This window comes from Capra hircus, chromosome 4 (assembly GCF_001704415.2).
Source record: "Capra hircus breed San Clemente chromosome 4, ASM170441v1, whole genome shotgun sequence".
Taxonomy (NCBI): domain Eukaryota; kingdom Metazoa; phylum Chordata; class Mammalia; order Artiodactyla; family Bovidae; genus Capra; species Capra hircus.
In genome coordinates this window covers 65,841,037-65,863,144 of record NC_030811.1, presented here as the reverse complement: position 1 = coordinate 65,863,144, position 22,108 = coordinate 65,841,037, and the positions used below count along the sequence as shown (strand labels likewise).

At 37.3% G+C, this 22,108-nt stretch overlaps 1 protein-coding gene across 1 annotated transcript in view; it reads right to left on the bottom strand.

The window, feature by feature from the left end:
* Nucleotides 1-22,108, bottom strand: part of FOXP2 (forkhead box P2) — a 673,273-nt gene that overhangs the window by 630,055 nt on the left and 21,110 nt on the right. Inside the window, exon 2 of the mRNA XM_018046611.1 lies at nucleotides 8,721-8,784. The gene's annotated coding sequence lies outside the window, so the exon portion shown is untranslated. The remainder of the gene's footprint in view (nucleotides 1-8,720; nucleotides 8,785-22,108) is intronic.

Here is a 22,108-nt window from a genome sequence, read left to right as displayed (position 1 = left end):
AAAAAAACAATATTTTTATTGCTATGCAATATATGTAACTGACCACATAAAAAGTGGTAAAACCTGGGAAATATCTGTTTATTATAAAATTTCCAGTGGCTTGTTAATTTCTTATTTTGACTGTAAACTGTACTTTATCTGAATTCAATACTGCCAGCTTCAAAATAAATCAGAATAAGAAGAGGCAAGTAAACTTGTGGAAAAATCAAGAAATATAAAACATTAATCACAGTGTTGTTCATTACACTTGCTGGAAACATACAAGTGAGTCACTTTTGCATAAAATTTATAACTGATGAGTACCACACCACTCCTTAAAAGTTGTGTATAATTCAAATGCTACCTATACTACAGCATATAGAAAGCTTTAGATCTACTAAGCTTTCATGCTGATCCATCAACTTAGAAAATGTTTGTAAAATTTTTTAAAATGCAGTGTAAACATTTCAGCCCTGAACCTTCTTTCTATGCCTTTGAACCTTCTCTTTCATGTGCAATACCTGAAGGCCCACTGAGAATAGCTGCTGAAAGCCCCAAAGATTGGTAAAACAGAATTTCTGACTCAGGAAATAAAGATCAGCTGAATAGGATTCCCATACGGCAATCCAGATCAATGGAAAAGCAAGCCCAGAAATTTACAGTATCTATCCTACACAGTACAACATGAAGGTTGTGTTTCATGGCTGGTAACAAAACTCCCAGTGGCCAAGGGAAAAAAAAAAAGATACAAAAACTGTAGATCCAGTAATGAGAAACTACACTTTATTTTGACATTTTGCTTTATGTGGAATTAAAAAAAACTGCCTTTATTTGGCGTCACTGATATGGTAAACAATTCCTGCAACCAAACTATTGCATTCTGCTGAAACAACTAGAGCAGTAATGAGACATGCATTAGTTTTTAGGGACGATCCTTACACATTTCCAGCAACTATCATCTTAGATGGTGATGATTTCATGTGCTTTATGCCAAGAAAAATAATGATTTACTTCGCTTGTGAAGAAAAATTCAGAATGCACCTATCAATAATTTAAAAACAAATTATAAAACCCAGAACAGTTTATTACAATACTCTTAAATTCTGATGTACTGAATAATCCATGTGGAACAAGAATTATCTCTACAATACTGGTACTGGGTGGCACTCCAGTTGATATTTCAGTTCCTTAAGTAGCATGCACTACCTCATAAGGCAATCCCTTCCCTTTTTGGACATGCTTTTATTCTCAGCATATCTGGAACTGAGTAATTGGCATCTGTTTGGTCCTATTCTGACTACTGTGCTATCTACATTCCCTGTTCTACATAACTATTCTCTTAAATATTGTGTACCATCGGCTTTCCCCGTCTCTTTGCTGCGGCTGCTGCCACTAAGTCGCTTCAGTCCTGTCCGACTCTGTGCGACCCCATAGATGGCAGCCCACCAGGCTCTTCTGTCCCTGGGATTCTCCAGGCGAGAACACTGAAGTGGGTTGCCATTTCCTTCTCTAATGCATGAAAGTGAAAAGTGAAAGTGAAGTCGCTCAGTTGTGTCCGACTCTTCGCGACCCCATGGACTACAGTCCACCAGGCTCCTCTGTCCATGGGATTTTCCAGGCAAGAGTACTGGAGTGGGGTGCCATTGCCTTCTCCCCCACTTCTCTTTAATTCTGCATTAAACAACCCAGTTCCTTACTCTAGTATTCCTGCAACATTGTTTCCCAATTCTTTGAAACTATGTTTATCTCTAGACACAACTTCAGTTTTAATTAGAGTGACATTCAAAATTTAATACAGTACTACAGACAGGTTTCGGAGAAGGCAATGGCAACCCACTCCAGTACTCTTGCCTGGAAAATCCCATGGCCAGAGGAGCCTGGTAGGCTGCAGTCTATGGGTCTCGGAGAGTGGGACACGACTGAGTGACTTCACTTTCACTTTCATGCACTGGAGAAGAAATGGCAACCCACTCCAGTGTCCTTGCCTGGAGAATCCCAGGGACGGGGGAGCCTGGTGGGCTGCCGTCTATGGGGTCGCACAGAGTCGAACACAACTGAAGTGACTTAGCAGCAGCAGCACAGATAGGTTTACCCATTTCACAACATTCTCTGCATCTCATCTACCCACCATGTTTTTGTGGGTTTGCATTAGATTTCTACAGTAAAGACCCATATATTCATTGACCACTAGATCTCTTCTCTTGGATTTCTCAAACTCAGAATGTCCAAAATTGAATTTATCCTCTCCCTGGCCCTTCACTTCTCCACTTCATCACACTCCAAATACACATCACCTCATAATTTTCCTACACAGTACCAGTGTCTAGGCTAGAAATGGTTAATCTATGAACACTCAATCCACCTCCTTCACCTCGTATCACTCAATTTCATCAAATCTACCATTCAGTTCAAGAGTCTGGGCTCTGCTGGAGTCTAAATCATTGTTCTGCCCTAAGCAGTTGTGTGGCCTTAACAAGTAACTTGGCCTCTCTGTGACTCAGTTTCCCCATTTAAGGCTGCTGTAAGGACTAAATTAAATCATATACCCAACCTGCTTGGTAAAGTGATCAGTCTATAGCTCGTGAAAGTGAAAGTGAAGTCGCTCAGTCGTGTCTGACTCTTTGCAATCCCATGGACTGTAGCCTACCAGGCTCCTCCCTCCATGGGATTCTTCAGGCAAAAGTACTGGAGTGGATTGCCATTTCCTTCTCCAGGGGATCTTCCCGACCCAGGGATCGAACCCGGATCTCCCACATTGCAGGCAGACACTTTAACCTCTGACCCACCAGGGAAGCCCTCATAATGCACAGCAAATATTAGTTGCTATTATAATCATTATCACTGCCTTACTATCTCTCACATCTATCATTCTCATCACTCCTTATTATTTAGTTCAGGTCCTTCACTGTTTTTTATCTACCTTATTGTTGCAACTTCAAACTGTCATCTCTGCTTCCCTTCTTGCTATACTCTTTTTTTATATAACTTGGATCATGCCATCTCCTAGTTCCAAATGTTTTGATGGTTTACTATCACTCTTAGGTTAAAGACAAATTATTGAATCTGATATACAAAACCCTAAATAAGACGGTAAATTTCTCTAGCCATGTTTATCAGCTCTGTTCTCCTAGCACATGATGCTTGAGCCACAGTGATTTATCACCTCTGTTCTAGCATGTGATGTCTGAGCCACATCTGATCAACTGTAATTTGCTCACAATCAGAGATTCTCAATCTGGTTTTTTGTTTTTTTTGTTTTTTGGTGTGTTACTAAAAGTGACCAAAATACCCAGAGATTCTGCTCCTCACCCACCTAAACATCCCATCTTGCGAATGCTATCTTTCAAAAGAAAAGGACTAAACAATAGGAGATATCATTATACATGAATGTTTTCTTGGGTGGTCTACATGTCTGCTTTAGCAAGAATGATATTTTTTAGTCACTAAGTCATGTCCAACTCTTTTATGGCCTCTAGACTGTAGCCCACCAGGCTCCTCTGTCCATGGGATTTCCCAGGCAAGAATGCTGGAGTGGGTCACCATTTCCTTCTCCAGGGGATCTTCCTGACTCAGGAATCAAACTTGTGTCTCCTGCATTGGCAGGTGAATTCTTTACCACTGAGCCACCAGGCGAGTCCAGCAAGAATGATACAGACTGGTTTTATTCAAAGTATGGCTGAAAAGTCAGCTGCATCAACATCACCTGGGAGCTTGTCAAAACTGTTAATTATCAGACCCCACACTGATGTACTGAACTAGAATTTCTGCGGATGGTGCCCAGGGATCTCTTTTGTAATAAGCTCTTCAGATTCCTACTCATGCCAACATTTGAGAAGTTCTGATGAAAATCATGCACGGTTTGTTTTTCACTCATGATTTACCAACAATAAGACATGCAAGAACTAAAAACTAAGAGTATGAATTAACACTGAAGGATATAATCCTGGAAAAATAAGATGATGAATCTATACTAATCATTTATAATTCATATGCAAGACAGCAGCAAACACCATGACCAGTTTAAGAGAGCCCAGCTGATATACTGATAAAACTTTCAAGAAAATACCGGTAATTCCAGCCACCTGTTTGTTGAGCATGAGCAGCTGAAGCTTTACAACTTATCAAGTATTTCATTGCACTTCGATTTCTGATGAAATACTAATATCTTGTAGCAGACTCTAGTAATGGGTTGCATTTGGCAATGTTATATATATTTTACTAAACTTTAATATCCAACTTAGACTACTAGTAAGTATGAGCTACAGTCCATGGGGTCGCAAAGAGTTGGTCATGACTGAGCGAATAAGCACAACACAAGTAGTCCTTAATTGTTCATCGAAGTAAAAACCTATGCAAATTTTTTTCACTCATGAGAATGGAAGAATGGATTTGCATTTGGGGATTAATCTAATTCTAAAATGGACTGTTCTTGCCAATCAGGAGATGACCAACCACTTTGTCAATTATTGCTTGAAAGAACCAGAAAAGCCTTCATTTTCAACACTGGTACATAAAACAATCTGCCGGTAACAATTCAGAGTTTTCTTCTGGGAAGCCTCTCCTCTCCCCACTCACCTATTCTGTGGCAGCAGTCCCTTCTCTGTCTACCTCTAACATGCTGTGCCAACCTCTGTAATTGTACTTACTGTGTAGTGAAAAATCTATTAATTTTTGTGCCTGTCAAGATCTTCTCAAAGCTTGATTCCGCCTAGGTAAAGACAGGAGTAGTCAAAAAAATTCTTGGCTGATATATAACCAGTCATTTACTATACCTGTCTATTCTTAGCTTCCTCACATACTTTTTATATCTTCAGTCATTCTGAAAACCATTAATTTTTCCCATTTTTAAAATCATGCTTTAATGATGACAAATTTCACACAGAATAAGAAATTATGCATAAGGGCAGTATGAGGGGCATAAATTCTCTATTAATTCATTCATAATCTGGAATGAGAGCACAGTTTCTATTAAAACTTCACATTCATTTTTGCCATTCTTATTCATAAATGTTACAAAACATTCAACCACTGTGAACCCAAGAAACAGCAGGTGGAAATATGGTAAAGGCTATGGCAGAAACACAACTAGAGTGGGAATTAAAAGATTCAGGTACTAACCTCAGCTTGACTAATAGACACTAGAACCCGATGCTGGGAAAGACTGAAGGCAAAAGGAGAAGTGGTGACACAGGATGAGATGGTTAGACAGCACCACCAACTCAATGGGCATGAATTTGAGCAAACTCTGGGATATAGTGGAGGACTGAGGAGCCTGGTGTGCTGCAGCCCATTGGGTTGCAAAGAGTTGGACCCAATTTAACAACTGAAGAACAGCAACAACAAGAAACTATCCTAATTTATCAAGACCTCAGATTGTCCAATTCTAAAATACACATTTAAAGTAATCCATGGGATATAATGAAAGTACTTGTCCCAGAGGTGGCTATAAAGATCAAAAAAGTAATGCAAATAATGTATACTGTAAACATTTCTAACAGCATTCACTATTATAATCATGTAACAACAAACAAGGGACTATAGGGTTATGCAAAACAGAATCATTTGTCAAATCAAAGTAAAAATTTTCTCGTGAAACATCAAAATCATTTTCAACTGCCAGGTTTAGAGAGTTATTTAGACACAAGCTCTTACTAAAGATTCTGCAATCAACTCTGAATACTTGCCATGTTAAAAAAAAAAAAAAAAAAACTGGGATGGGAGAGGGAAGGTGTTATCCCAGCTCCACAGGGATAGTCCCCAAAGGATAATTTTATATTGAAACATAGGGAGGCATGAGTGCCCTTGAAGGAGGCAAGACGAAATGTCAAAAGCTTGAAGAGGAGGTAATTCTCTTGTGAAGACAACCCCTCACCAAATCCTCATCACCTTCCATCAAATCACTCTCCTTTCACATGAATTTTTAATCATAGTTACCCTATGCATTTGAAATTTAATCTCATATATCTTACTAATATTTTTTCTTACTGTATATTTACTTACCCAACTTTCAGCTTCTATTCTTTGTGTCACATTTTTATTCAATTAACTCTTACCCCTAATTTCCGGAGTTCTAATACTAATCTTTTTTCCCCTATTGCTCTCATTTACAGCTATCATTTTAAATATCTTGAGAGCCACCATTTCAAATGTCTTAGGTGTTTTCAAAATTTTACTCTGACTTTTGATTTTAATATTCTAGTCTTCTTAGACATTTTTCCCTTTGTCATTTTTGCATTCAATTTATTTATCTTTTATGATACCTGTTTTTAGGGCCAGCAAAATGTTAAGTCCAGAAAAGAGCCTAAAGAAAGTTCTTATAACGTATGGCAGTTCTTATAAGGTATAAAGTCCTTATGGTATAAGTTCTTAGAAGGTTCTTAGAAGGTATAGCGGCTTTCTTTTTTGCAACTTCTTCTGCCACTCTGATTCCCCAAAAGATTCACTGGCCTAGTCCTCTCCAAAAGACCTTTGGCTCCCATAGGACAAAGCCCACTAATCACTCCCCCCAGAGCCACAAGGCTCACTCAGCAAATGGCATCTGGATTTGCTCCAGTGACGCTGTAGTTAACTTTTCATGTTATCCTGGCTTTATGCAAGCTATTCTGTGTATTTTAAAAATCATAACTCCAAAATATGTAACAAACAGTATTTGGGTCATTATAAACTAAAAGACATAAGGAGCCATTACAACCAAAGGGATAATATGAAAATAAGTGTTGCTATGTTATAGAACCTACTAGAGAGGTATAAAAGTGTCCATGAAGAATGCCATCATTCCTTCAATAAATATACATTAAGCAACTACCCTGTGCCTATACTCTGGAAGACACTGATATAGCAAGGAAGAAAAGAAAATAAGAAAATACCTATATCAGAAATATGGACAGTTAACACATATTTCAAAAGACCATATTGCATTAGACAAGCAGGAGCTGGGAGTGTCTTAGACAATGACAGTGGTTCTGGACATAGAGAAAAGCAGATTCACTTAGGTGACACTTAGGTAGTCAAAGGGACACAGTAATTATTGATTCAAAACAAAACAGCCATATAAGTTACGTTCTTTTTCTGTTTCACACAAGGTTTATAAATTTTCATTTGCTTGAAGTAGAGAACTCATTTATTATCTTTATTTCAGTTCTTCCAGGATTTCAGTTTTTCTGTTTGGTTACTGTTTTCAATCTCTGATTCTCATGCGAATACTGTTTCGCATTCTCTGAATGCGAGTAAAAACTTTACAATAATACAACTTCAATATTTTCAGGCCATCAGGCTCTCAAGTCCACCAGCCATCACTATTAGGTTCATTCTAAGAGCTGATCATCAATAACTACAGGACACTGTGGCACTAGAAATAACACAACTAAACCTTCTGGAAGGAAAGCAATGTTTTAGATTCCAAATAAGAAACTGAAAGAAGAAAGATTTTCCAGGAAGAGATGTATAGTACACTGTTGAAAGCATTCAAATGTGTAGCACAATGAGAAATTAGGGATTAAACACATAAATTTGGAGTCGTTGTGTCAAAGAATTTACCTGACGCTGTGGAAATGAATAAAGTCAAATAGGAAACTGTATAATAATAAAATTTTTTAAAGACTACAATATACCTTAATCCTTCTCATAATCACTCACAGAGTTGTGCTTTGAAGATATATCTTTGGGCTTTACAGAAATACACAAAAGATCCCTTCAGAAGATCTACTGCTGGAATGTGGTCAAGGACATAGCCCCTTATATATCACTCATTACTCTCTCCTGGTAAGGCCTAACATGAGAACGCTCTTATAGAGTTTACTCCAAGGAATGGCATTCCCTTTTCTGAAGAATGCCATTCTTCCTTCTTTTTCAAAATGGATGCTCTAAAACTAACTGCATTCCACTTTAACTACTAGGAACCTCAGAAGCAAATTAGGAGCTTAACTACAGGTCTCCTGGCCTGCTTTCGGTGGACATCTGCCATTATTTTCACTTTCTGTACTGCATCCTGCGGCTGCATGAATTCCTGTATTCGTTTATCAATTGCTGCATAGCAAACAGTTCCCAAGCTCAGCAACTTAAAACAACAGCTAATTTCTGATGAGTCTGTGCGTAAGGTGTATGGTTCTTATAAGGACCTGGGATAGGCTTACTTTGCAGCTGCATTCACCTGGTAGGTTAGCTCTGGCAGAATTCCCTTGGGCCCAGCAGGCCTTGAACAGGCTTGATGTCTCCATATGGCCTTTCATCTTTGGGAGACTAGAACAGGCTTCTTCACATGGTGACAGTAGCATTCCAAGAAGGCCAGCACTTATCATCTGTCTACTTGCATCATACGTGCTTATGTCCCACTGGCCAAAGTGAGTCAGTCAGATATATAAGCCAGAGTCAGTGTACGTGATTCACTGCAAACGATTAATGTGGTCTTCCTAATAGGGCTATTATTAATACTTACTTCTCTTGAAATCCTCCTAATACTTGAATGTTATTCTTTAACAAAGTTTATTTCCTATCTGCTCCATATCTTATCTTTTTAAGAGCTAAAATATTCCTTATGGATGTTCTAAGCTCATACTAGTCCAACATATCAGTGAATGAATGCTTATGTAGGATTCAAAAGTATTTTAAAATTTAAAATGTACCATATGCCACAGCAAATGCTCACTCCCAAATTCTTAAAGATCTCACAAAAGGAATAAAAATTCCTTTGAATTTAAGTTGCAAAATCTTTTACAAACATTAGTGCCAATCAGTTCCCTCACCATGAAGAAATGCCTCAGTTCCACTGATGATGTTCCACACTCAAGCTCTTGAGACACTCTGTACCTGAAATCAATAGCAAATGTATTATCATAAAGTATCCAAAATGCCTGAAATCTTAAAGTTAGAAAAAGAACCATTATCTACATGAAGTACTTCTACACCAACTACTCCAATTAGCAAACCAAGACAATTCTGAACAAATATAAAAATGTTAATCTGAAGAATAGTAAATAATATAAACAAAATGCCAAAAATTCACCAAAGAATACGTGTAAAGATGAAAGAAATTCATTAAACTTCTTTCATCTTACAAGTATTTTTAAGATACCTTAGTTAGTGTTGTCGCTCAGTCGTGTCTGACTCTTTAAGACCCCATGGACTACAGCCCACAAAGCTCCTCTGTCCATGAGATTTTCCAGGCAAGGATACTGGAGTAGGTTGCAATTTCCTTCTCCAGGGGATCTTCCCAAACCAGGGATCAAACCCAGGTCTCCTGCACTGCAGGCAGATCCTTTACCGACTGAGCTACAAGGGAAGCCCTAAGATACCTTACATAACTTTAAAGATAAGTTGAACAGGCATTAAAAAATTAAACTATTAAAGACATGACTATACTTCTGTGACTAGTTTTAATATGTACTTTTGTATCCCACTGGCTTTTTTAAAAACACCAATTTTCAAATTCAAGATAGTATGTTTTTTTGAAAATGAATGGGCTTTGGAAATATGCATGAATATGCGACTTGGTATCAAGTAAGGTGGGTCTCTGGACTGTCAAGGTCTGCACTATGACTGGGGCACACATAACTAAAAAAAGTCAAAACAGCCCTTCTGGCTGCAATTATGATGCCAAACAAGATGCTGTTCTGTGAATAGGTGGCAAAATGCTTCAGAGATTTTTCCACCAGGGGAGACAAAATGTGGAATTTTACTGATGCACAGTAGACTTTTTTTGTTGTCGTTAAATTAGGCCAACAGCAGAGTTATTTTTAGATTAGTTACTTCACTTTCTCTTCTTAATGGGCTGGTATACAAAATAGGACAGAAAATGCACCATATGCCACAGCAAATGCTCAAATCCTAAATTCTTAAAGCTCTCATGAAAATAAAAGATATCTCTATCTTAAAATATGAGACTTCCATTCAGATGCAATTAAGACTATAACTAATCTGACTGATATTTACCAGTTAGCAATAAAATAAATTACATATCTTTACTTCAAAAACTAATATTTTGGAGGTTTTTTCCCTTTCATCATTTTTTAGTAAAATAAATAAGCTGTAAGGAAAGAAATAAAGTGTGAATGAATGCACTGACTTAGATTTATGATTAAAAGTTAACATTTAAATCATAGAGCATTTTCAAATCCTACAGTGACTAACATAGCTCTTGATTTCCTTAAGTTACAAAATTTAGATGACTCATCGACTTGCTCTTTCATAAACTCATCCTAAAGTCTCTTCAGGAAGGCTTAGTTTTATAGAAAGATAAACTTTTAAAACTTACTCTTTGGAAGTGTGCTTGTTTCTTGGGCTGTAACACTGATTAAAGAGGACTCAGGCCCTACCTGTCCCTGGCTCTGTGGTCTGCTGGAAGCAAACACTGCTAACTGCCTTCAGCAGGGGCCACTTCTGAATATCTACTGCCCACCAGACTGTACAAGACACTTAGCCTGAAACATTGATTAACCCCACAACAACCAGATAAAGCAGGATCCTCACTGTTCCCCAAATTTACAAACAAGGACCACAAATCCCGAAGGTTAAATATTTTTTCTAATATACTAGTAGGGTCAACTCTAAAGCAAGAAAATAAACATGACTATGGTACTGTAAAAAAAAAAAAAAAATATATATATATATATATTCTTTGTATTTCAACATGATGGCATTCTCTTTTTATGATTGCAATTACGCTCCACAAAACTATACTATTATTTTGATTTATACTACTGTTATAAATTATGAATATGACACAGAATCCATAACATTAAAAACATATAAATGTATATAACATATAATATTGGTAAAAGTTAACTGCTTTAAAAAGAAATTCTCCCCACTTTTATTAATGACACATATAATTTAAACTATATTATGAAATTTAAAAAATTAAATAGATTAATAAAGTCAACAAACATCTTTAATACAGCAAAACAATTCATCACGTTCTCTGGAATGCCCTGATTTTATTAAAGTTACAAAAGTGCAAGACAACAAACTGGTATCTAACCTACCTCACACAGTTTACAATTAAGATGAGAAAATAAAGTTCTCATCCCCTTTAAAAAAAAGTAAGTAAAATATCTAATGTCTTAATATTATTTTATTAAGATACAGTCTTGTGAGTTCATCATATGTTAAATGTACAGTTTATGTTTTTCCCTAAAAACAGGGCAGATGAATACTGTTATAGTTCACCATTTTAAGTATCTAGCTTTGAAAAGATTAAATGTAGAAATTAAATGAAACAACTTTAAACCAATACTGATACTCAGGCATAAACATTAATTGCTAAATAACACTGGTATGCTGATAAGTTGGAATTTTCCATCAAAACTATTTTCACATATAACTTCAAGAGATAAAATGTATGATGAAAAACTAGGAAACCTAAAGAATATCATGATTGCTTTAAATGTTATTAAACCAACAGTACTAATGAACTCCATGTGTAAAGGCTACCTTGCATGTGTGTGCTAAGTGGCTTCAATCATGTCCAACTCTTTGTGACCCTATGGACCATAGCTGATGCATACACAATTTTTACAGTTAAAAATACACTTAAGATAACTGGCATTTTGATATAATCCTAAACACCTTAATTCTGAGATATAACCTCTAAGAATAATCAGGTCTAATAGCGAGAAAAAAAATACTAGGCTGAACACAGAAAAAGTATTCTAAAAACTTTAAGGAAATCATAATACCTTGCCAATAAAAGTGCTAACAAAAGCAAAAAACTGAACAACTAAAAATGTCAAAGGCTGCTTTTAGAGACGAACAGACTTTGACTGGGAAGAGGAACAGAGAGGTTTATATGCATTCAAACTTCGTCACACTTTGTGGCAGTGGTCTGGTCCTAAAATGAAATTCCATGTCTAAATTACTGTTAAGCAATTTTTATATAGCCAGGTCAATTAATTTTAAAGAGATCAACCCTGAAAATAAACAACAAGAAAGAGGTGAAGTCCTCTAAATAAAACTATAATGCTAGATTTTATTGAACATTAAACCTGGTTCATACCCTTTTTTTCCATCAAGTAAATAATCCACTTGGAAGGTATATGGGGAAAAAAAAATAAATAAACCAACTTTAAAGAAGTAGTAAAATGTCCTGACCTTCTTATCAGTTGATGTGACTATATCTAAGTACTTTATTTTTTATCTTTCTCTGGTTGCTAAATTCACATTTAAATTACTTAAGACTAATTTCACCATATATTTACTTTAGAATTTTACTAAAGCTGAGTTCTAAGAAAGTGCAATGAAAGCCCAATCTTTTACAATTTATGAATAGATTATTTCTAGGGCTGGACTAGATCTTGAAAACTGCATTACAGAACTTGTGCATTGGTTTCAACTCATCCATTATTTCCACTCAAAATGAGGACCCTCCCATAACACAATATTGCTAGAATAGTTACCAAGCACACACAGTAACCACTTTCTGAGCATGTGCTTTTCATTAGGGGATCACTAACATATGCTCCCAACATCCACAAGCTAAAGAATATGTACCGCTTGCCAAACCTTTCTTCCACTGAGCACATATCTACTCAGTAAATTATTTCCAGACGAATGGGAAAGGGAATTATGTTTCTTTGACTAAATTATCTAATGATGTTCCTAGAACTGAAAGAGAGGGAAGAGACATATGTGTGAAACATCTTCAAAATATTCTTCCTAGTTGTTCCTTAGTGCCTGAAACCTGTAAAGAAAAGTCCAACGTTTCCAACCTCATTTCCTCAGTGTGCACGTGTAAAACGGTGGTCAATGGAGGACACAGGAAAGATACAGTGGTACTATCGAAGAGTTCATCTCATATAATACCATGGACTGGGCCATAAAAGAAGATTCTACTTCCAATAGGAACTAGTAATTAATTAGCTTTATTATAAAAATAGAAAATTACTCCATTTCAGAACCAGAAAAACTGACTTCCTAAAAAATGTCAACAGTAAAATTCTCAGCTTAGCTATAGGCTCAGTAAGAAGTTCTCAGAACAAAAGAGCAGCAACCCAATAAAAGTACGTAAAATACCAAATTAAATGACATGGAGATCATGCTATCCAAATTCATTGCTGAAGCCAAAAAAAAAAAAAAAAAAAACCTAACAGGGGAGTCAGACTGATACCCAGAAATGAGAAATCTTTTAAATTTACAATATAAGACTGTTTACCAAACATACTGCTCCAGAAAATGAGAATTCGTTGCAATGATGAATTTATTAATTTAAAAAGATCAATTTTAAAGTCAAGCAGTATGGTATAAGACTTTGAATGAATATGGAAAAGAAAATACTACAAAACTGAGACAATCTTAAATTGGGGCAACATCTAGTTTTGCCACATCTAATAGCTTGAGAGAACTTCATGAATAAACAATTGTAGCTTCACTTGCAAATACCACAAACAAAATTCAAAATTAATTTTTAAGTTTCAGGTTTCAAGTTTCCAAGGATATACTGGTTCAGCCAGAGACAATATTTGACTTCTGAGTACATCCACAAAATCAGATTTTTCTCTAAAGAATATTCCTGGATCAGCTCTTTGTAACTTAACTGCCTAACCAAAGGGGGCAAGAAATGATGAACAGGATCTATTTGCTTCTGGTAAACTGCCTATTTCCCTTTCTTCCAGATCCTCAGAATTCATGGAGTCTGGTATGAGGAATGTTCCCTTAACTGAATGGGTGGCTCCATCCTAAACTCTGGCACTGTTTTTTAAGATGAAAACAAACAAAAACAAAGCCAATAAATGAAACAGCCCTGCAGGGGAAAAAAAAAAAAAAGGAGGAGCTAGGAAAAAGCACAGTCTTGTGATCCACTGTTACCACTGAAGGGAAAGGCATTTACTATCTGGCAGCTACCATGTGGGAAACTGTGTGTTTGTGTTGCATATGTGTGCGTGTGTGAGTTGCTCAGTCATGTCCGACTCTTGGCGACCCCATGGACTCTAGCCCATCAGGCTCCTCTGTCCATGGTATTCTGCAAGCAAGAGTACTACAATAGGTAGCCATTCCCTTCTCCAGGGGATCTTCCTGACCCAGGAATCAAACCGGGGTCTCCTACATTGCAGGCAGATTCTTTACCAACTGAACTACCAGGGAAGACCATAGGAAACCTTACAAATGTTATTTTTGACTCATACCAAAAAGAAAAAAAAAAAACCACTATGTAGAATTTTCATCCATATTTTATAGATAAGAAAATCAAGTTCAGAGATCAAATAACTTCACCCAGATCACACAGCCAGCATATGCCTGTGCCTCTCCATCTGTCTAATCCCAAACTCTCCTCTTGCCATGATGTCAAGCCCACATCTCAGTTAACAAATATTCCTGCTGGGCTTCCACTATGTGTACCCATGATACAAAGAAGTACGAAAGAAACAGGAGACATCACCTTTGCCCTCCAAGCAGTTAACATCCAAGAGACATTCTGAAGACTCAGATGTCCAATCCATGAGAGGCAGTGTGTTTTACAGAGAGGGAAGAACACTAGACTACGGGAAGGGAGGTGACTCACTGGATTGCACCACTTACTAGCCACACAACCTTGAGTAAACAAGTATTTCTGTTATTTTCTCATCAGCAGAGAGCATAGACTATAACCATCTGCCTTAACGATCTCACAGAATTAGTTCAAAGATCCAACTGATTAAAAAACTATAGAACAGGAGAAAATATTTTCAAATGAAGCAACAGACAAGGGATTAATTTCAAAAATATAGAAACACTTCAAACAGCTCAATATCAACAAAACAAACAACCCAATCAAAAAATGAACAGAAAATTCAAATAGATATTTTCCCAAAGACAACAGGCACATGTAAAGATGCTCAACATCCCCAATTATTAGAGAAATTCAAGCCAAAACTACAGCGAGGTATTGCCTCACACTGGTCATAAAGGTCATGGTCAAAAACTCTACAAACAACAAGTGCTGGAGACACTGTGGAGAGAGGGACCCCTCCTACACTGTAGGGAATGTAAACTGGCGCAGCCACTATGGAAAACAGTATGGAGATTTCTTTAAAAACTAAAAACAGAACCTCCATATGACCAGAAGTCCCATTCCTGGGTATATATCTAGAGAAAACCATAATTAGAAAGGATATACTTATGGCCTACATACATGCACCCCAATGCATACAGCAGCACTACTCAAAACAGCCAAGACACGGAAGCAACCTAAAGTTCCACTGACAAATGAATGCATAAAGATGTGGTTTACACACACACACACACACACACACACACACACACAGAGGGATATTATTCATCCATAAAAAAGAATTGAATAACGCTATTTGCAGCAACATGGATGGAACTAGAGACCATCATACAAAAGTGAAGTAAGACAGAGAAAGACAAATATTACATGATAGTGCTTATACATGAAATCTAACAAAGAAAAAAAAAAGATACAAATAGTTATTTACAAATAAGAACTAGGTTCACAGACATAGAAAACAAACTTATGGTTACCAAAGGGGAAAAGGGCAGAGATAAATTAGGAGTTTGGGAGTAAAATATACACACTACTATATACGACACAGATAAGCAACCATGATTTACTGTACAGCATAGGGAATCATATTCACTTAGGCAATGGCACCCACTCCAGTGCTCTTGCCTGGAAAATCCCATGGATGGAGGAGCCTGGTGGGCTGCAGTCCATGGGGTCGCTAAGAGTTGGACACGACTGAACGACTTCACTTTCACTTTTCACTTTCATGCGCTGGAGAACGAAATGGCAACCCACTCGGTGTTCTCGCCTGGAGAATCCCAGGGACGGGGGAGCCTCGTGGGCTGCCGTCTATGGAGTCGCACAGAGTCGGACACGACTGAAGTGACTTAGCAGCAGCATTCTATTATAACCTATAATAGAAAATAACCTATAAAGAATATAGATAAATACATATATAACTGAATCTCTTTGCTGTACACCTGAAACAAGCACAGTATTGTAAATCAACTATATTTTAATATATTTTTTAAAGAGGCTGATTAGCTACAAAATATTTTAGAAATATACTAACACTGCTATTCAAAGGTCCATAGTCATTACAGATCTTTGGATCAGTTCAGTTCAGTTGTTCAGTCATGTCGGACTCTTTGTGACCCCATGGACTGCAGCATGCCAGGCCTCCCTATCCATCACCAACTCCCGGAATCTACCCAAACTCATGTCCATTGAGTTGGTGATGTCATCCAACCATCTCATCCTCTGTCATCCCCTTCTCCTACCCTCAATCTCCCAGCATCAGGGTCTTTTCAAATGAGTCAGCTCTTCATATCAGGTGGCCAAAGTATTGGAGTTTCAACTTCAACATCAGTCCTTCCAATGAACACTTAGGACTGATATTCTTTGGCACTGCCTTTCTTTGGGATTGGAATGAAAACTGACATTTTCCAGTCCTGTGGCCACTGCTGAGTTTTCCAAATTTGCTGGCATATTGAGTGTAGCATTTACACAGCATCATCATTCAGGATTTGAAATAGCTCAGCTGGAATTCCATCACCTCCACTAGTTTTGTTCATAGTGATGCTTACTAAGGCCCACTTGACTTTACATTCCAGGATGTCTGGATCTAGTTAGTGATCACACCATTGTGATTATCTGGGTCATGAAGATCTTTTTTGTACAGTTCTTCTGTATATTCTTGCCACCTCTTTCTTAATATCTTCTGCTTCTATTAGGTCTATACCATTTCTGTCCTCTATTGAGCCCATCAATTCAGCAAAAAAAAAGATTACTTGACTCACTTTTGTGTCCCCTCTTTTTTATTCTGCTTTAACTTGGCTTGTTTAGAGAGTTGGTGCTCTAAGAGTGAAGGACTAACCAACTGACTCTGGCTCTTGCTCCCTGCAGGGTTCTGACAGTGGGACTCAAGACTAAATCGCTTTCCCTGGTTACATTTGCACCTAAGCCAGTCCAGGTGCAAGCTCGCTCTTAGCCAAAAGGTAAGATTGTCCTATTTCCCTCCCATCTCGCCTACATTTCTTTTTCTCCCTTCTTCAGCAGCTACCTTATAAAATCAGAACCTCATGCTCAAGTATCTAGTGCATTCTCAAACCCAAAGTTGTACCTATAATTATAAATTTCTGTCAAAAATATATGAGAGGATCCATTTCCTGAGGGTGAGTTGAAGAAACTAGGTTTAGAAACTTAGTGATGAAGAGATTCTCTAAAGAGGTGGAGAATTTGCAAAACAAGAAACAGCCTTTTAGTGACTGAGTTTCCTAAACTAGGTTGTCCCAACCACAAGCATTCAAAATAAATGAACTAAGTGTTAGTCATTCAGTCGTGTCCGACTCTTTGTGACCCCATGGACTGCAGACCATCAGGCTCCTCTGTCACAAAGAAAACTGGAGCAAGATGCCATTTCCTTCTCCAGGGGATCATTCTGACCCACGGATCAAACTTGGGTCTCCTGAGTTGCAGGAAGATTCTTTACCATCTGAGCCACCAGGGAAGCCTAAATGAACTAAGTTTCTGTCTTAAAGACTAGTATTCAAACATAATTCATTATCAAAACGTTCACTACAAACTGATCAATACTTAGAGCATTATATTCCAATAGGAAGATTTATTCCCAATTTCAAACAGTCAATTGACAAACTTTAGGAGACTATCTAGATTCCAAATATGTTTGATTCAAAACGAGTTACTGTAATTCTTCAGGTAACTTCCAGATCTTCATTTTATTTTGTCCAATTTTAATGCAACCACTATGATATGGCATAAATATAGCTCAATGAAGATAAAAGAGCAAAAAACTTTGTTAACTGAAATGTCACAGGACAAATTTACACAACATGACAAACTTAAATGCCTCAAGCTTTAAACACATACAACACAGCACAATTACTTCCACTTCTCTCTTTTTGTCTCTTTCTCTCTCTCTGCCCACACCCTTCCACCCCCAAAATTCCTCCCTTCTCTGTCTCTGTCTTCTTTTAAAGGACGCTAATTGTATTTTCCCCTTTCTATAATTTCTTTTCTACATATGAAACTGCACTCTTCTATTAGATTACTTATAGAAACTTAAAATGCTCACTGGATCAAAAAGAAAAAAAAAACAAAATCAGAAGTGAAAACTATTAGAACTTTAGAGGTTCTAGATTTACTTATAGGAGTATTTACATATTTTATATTCTAAATCACAATTTTATTTCTGATAATCAGTGAAATTTGGGTTCTATTTCAATTCCCTAATTTCCTGAGGGGGGAAAAAAAGCTTTATTTTACTCTTCTTCCCAGATGGCTCAGGGGTAAAGAATCCACCCGCCAATGCCGGAGATGTGGATTCAATCCTTGGGCTGCGAAGATCCCCTGAAGAAGGAAGTGGCCACCCGCTTCAGCACTTTCACCTGGAAAATTCCACAGATAGAGGTGCCTGGCAGGCTACAGCCCATGGGGGTCACAAAAAGTTGGACACAACTGAGCACAGCACACACACATAATACTTCAGTGTTTCTAAAGTCTTCTAAAGTTGGTCTTCATACCAACTTATCTGAATCATGTAGAACATTTTCTAAATATGCACGTTTCTGATCTCTATCCAGAACTACTAATAAATCAGATAATCACAATCAGACTGGTTAGCAGTTTGACAATTTTCCCCATATGATTCTTATGACCAAAAATTATCACAAATGATTTTTTCACTTATTTATATTATGCTTAAGACATTTCCTCAACAGCACCATAAAATTAAATAAACTTGCTATGCTAAAACATATTAGATCTTTTTATTTGAATAAATGTTATTTTCTAGGAATAAAAGATTATTTCTTCAGTTAATAATATACTTGACTTGGCCTGCCAGGTGGCACAAGAGGTAAAGAACTTGCTTGCCAATGCAGGAGACACAAGACACAATGCAGAACCCATCGACATGGGTTTGATCCGTTTGTCAAGAAGATTCCCTGGAGGAGGGCATGGCTACCCACTCCAGTATTTTTGCCTGAAGAATTCCATGGACAGAAGGGCATGGTGGGCTACAGTCCAAGAGGTCACAAAGAATCAGACAACGCTGAAGGGACTTCACATGCTATTTGTCAATTTACTTATGGACTTTACAAGGGAGAATTCAACTGCCACATCAAAAGAATAACTACGTTTATTTTAACTTTTACCACCACATATTGAAATTTAAATTAAGAACAAGTTAAAATGACTAAATATTATTATTGAAAAATGTGATTAAAAACAGAAATAATGGAATAGCTCTTTATGAAAATAAAGGCTATATATATTAATAGTTTTTCAATTAATTTTTAACTTGTATCACTGTGTCATCAAACAGCATTTTTTTTAATCCTCTAGTTGTCTCTCTTCACCCCCTATTAACATTTTCAAAAAAATAAGAAGAGAACTTCACTCTCTGAGTAAGACCATAATAGTTCATTATCTCTGCACATCTCAAGCAGCCCCACACCTGACTGCATTAGGTCTTTTTGCACTTTCCATTTTTTTGGTCACAGAAATATTGTAAGTAATGCAATGAAACCACATACTCATCTGTATTTTCTCATACGGCCAATCTCTGACTCATAAATATTTCATTTATTGTTGTCTTAACTCCAGAAGAGTTTGCCTGTATTTTTCAAGCTTTATTTTGAAACCTCTCTCTTCTGAAAGTGATTCTGATCATGACTTTGGTAAACTAACACACACTACCTCATAGAAAGAGCTTTGATTCAACACAATGACAGCTACCTAGACCAATGAACTGAAAAGTTTTAAGACACAAAACTCTAAAATTCACATAATTCTGAACTAAGTTATTTCACAAGGAAATTCAATATTATATGATAGAAATATGCTTTTGATACTTAAAATGGTAGGAATACTGTTCACATAAGTGCCTTTAGGTCAAAGAAAGTAAAGAATATGTAAGATGAGTTCAGAGAGGGCATTTGGGAAGTATGGGAATTATTGGTTAGTTGAGAATTTAAAAAATCACAGACTGCTTATTCAAGAAATTGAATAGTGGAAGCTAAAAGAGATTAAATTCCAAGAAAGAAACAGAAATGATACTGTTCAACTTACAACTCTTCCATATGATAAAGTGACAAATGTTACTTCTAAGTCAAGCCTCCTGTCAAAAAGATATATGTTCCGAAGGAAAAAAAAAAAAGAGTCAAATAGTCTACTAAGCCCTTTCAGTATAATGCATTTGCTTATAGCAAGGAAGAAAGAACATCAAGGGAGAGAACTCTGCTATTCCTCATTCTTAGCCTTTTCATCCATCTTCCCATCTCCTTCAGCTTAGACTGTATAATCTACAAAGTTTACATCAAATATAAGAACAGAAACATTCCCTGAAACAGACCCTGCAAAGTTGGGTCTGTTTTGTTATCTTAAAAATATAAATAAAGAATACCAGAACATCTAAAAAACATAAAGAGGCACCATGAGCAAATACAGTAGGAGATCCCCCTTACCCAAAAGCACATAAGTAAAACCTACTTAAACAGACTTTCTGGCTGACTGAGAACATTTTTTTGATAAGTTTTCAAATTCATGATTCCAGTCAGATACTTCACCCATCTAATCATACCCTGGGATTCTGGTCTACACATAACCTCATGTACCAAAGAGTAGGTAAAAAGCTGTGGGTCATGCGAAAGCTTTGCCTCATACTTAATGTTGCCTCTGCTAGTCACGATGCTACATGACTCTTCTACCTGTTGGAGAGCTTCCAGATATTTTTGCTTTGCCATGATCTCAGAGAAAATGATTTGAACACTGTTCTTGGTTCAAACTAGAGCACTGATGACTCTGCTGATCATTGTACTTATTATCCAGACTGACACTGTAATAATAATAATGACAAAAGTTGAGTAACTAATGAACTCAGTTCAGTTCAGTCAGTTACTCAGTCATGTTCGACTCTGCAACCCCATGGACTACAGCCCACCAGGCCTCCCTGTCCATCACCAACACCCAGAGTTGATGCAAACTCATTTCCATTGAGTAGGTGATGCCATCCTCTGTCGTTCTCTCCTCCTCCTGACTTCAATCTCTCCCAGCATCAGGGTCTCTTCAAATGAGTCAGTTCTTCACAGCAGGTGGCCAAAGTATTGGAGTTTCAGCTTCCATATCAGTCCTTCCAGTGAATATTCAGGACTGCTTTCCTTTAGGATGGAATGGTTGGATCTCCTTGCAGTCCAAGGGACTCTCAAGAGCCTTCTTCAACCACAGTTCAAAAGCATCAATTCTTCGGCGCTCAGCTTTCTTCATAGTCCAACTCTCACATCCATACACAACCACCGGGTAAACCACTGCTTTAACTGGACGGATCTTAGTTGGCAAGGTAATATCTCTGCTTTTTAATATGCTGTCTAGCTTTAACATGCTGTCATAACTTTTCTTCCAAGGAGCAAGCACCTTTTAATTTCATGGGTGCAGTCACCATCTGCAGTGATTTTGGAGCTCAAAAAAATAAAGTCTGTCACTGTTTCCACTGTTTTCCCATCTATTTGCAATGAAGTAATGGGATCAGATGCCATGATCTTAGTTTTCTGAATACTGAGTTTTAAGCCAACTTTTTCACTCTCCTCTTTCACTTACATCAAGAGACTCTTTAGTTCTTCTTCGCTTCCTGCCATAAGGGTGGTGTCATCTGCCTATCTGAGGTTATTGATATTTCTCCCAGCAATCTTGATTCCAGCTTGTGCTTCATCCAGTCCAGTGTTTCTCGTGATGTACTTTGCATATAAGATAAATAAGCAGGGTAACAATAGACAGCCTTGATGCACTGCTTTCCTGATTTGGAACCAGTCTGTTGTTCCATGTCCAGTTCTAACTGTTGCTTCCTGACCTGCATACAGGTTTCTCAGGAGGCAGGTCAGGTGGTCTGGCTTTCCCATCTCTTGAAGAATTTTCCACAGTTTTTTACGATCCACACAGTCAAAGTCTTGGCATAGTCAATAAAGCAAATGTTTTTCTGGAACTCTCTTGCTTTTTCAAAGATCCAATGGATGTTGGCAATTTGACCTCTGGTTCCTCGGCCTTTTCTAAATCTAGCTTGAACATCTGGAAGTTCACGGTTCACATGCTGTTGAAACCTGGCTTGGAGAATTTTGAGCATTACTTTACTAGTGTGTGAGATGCGTGCAATTGTGTAGTAGTTTAAACATTCTTTGGCAT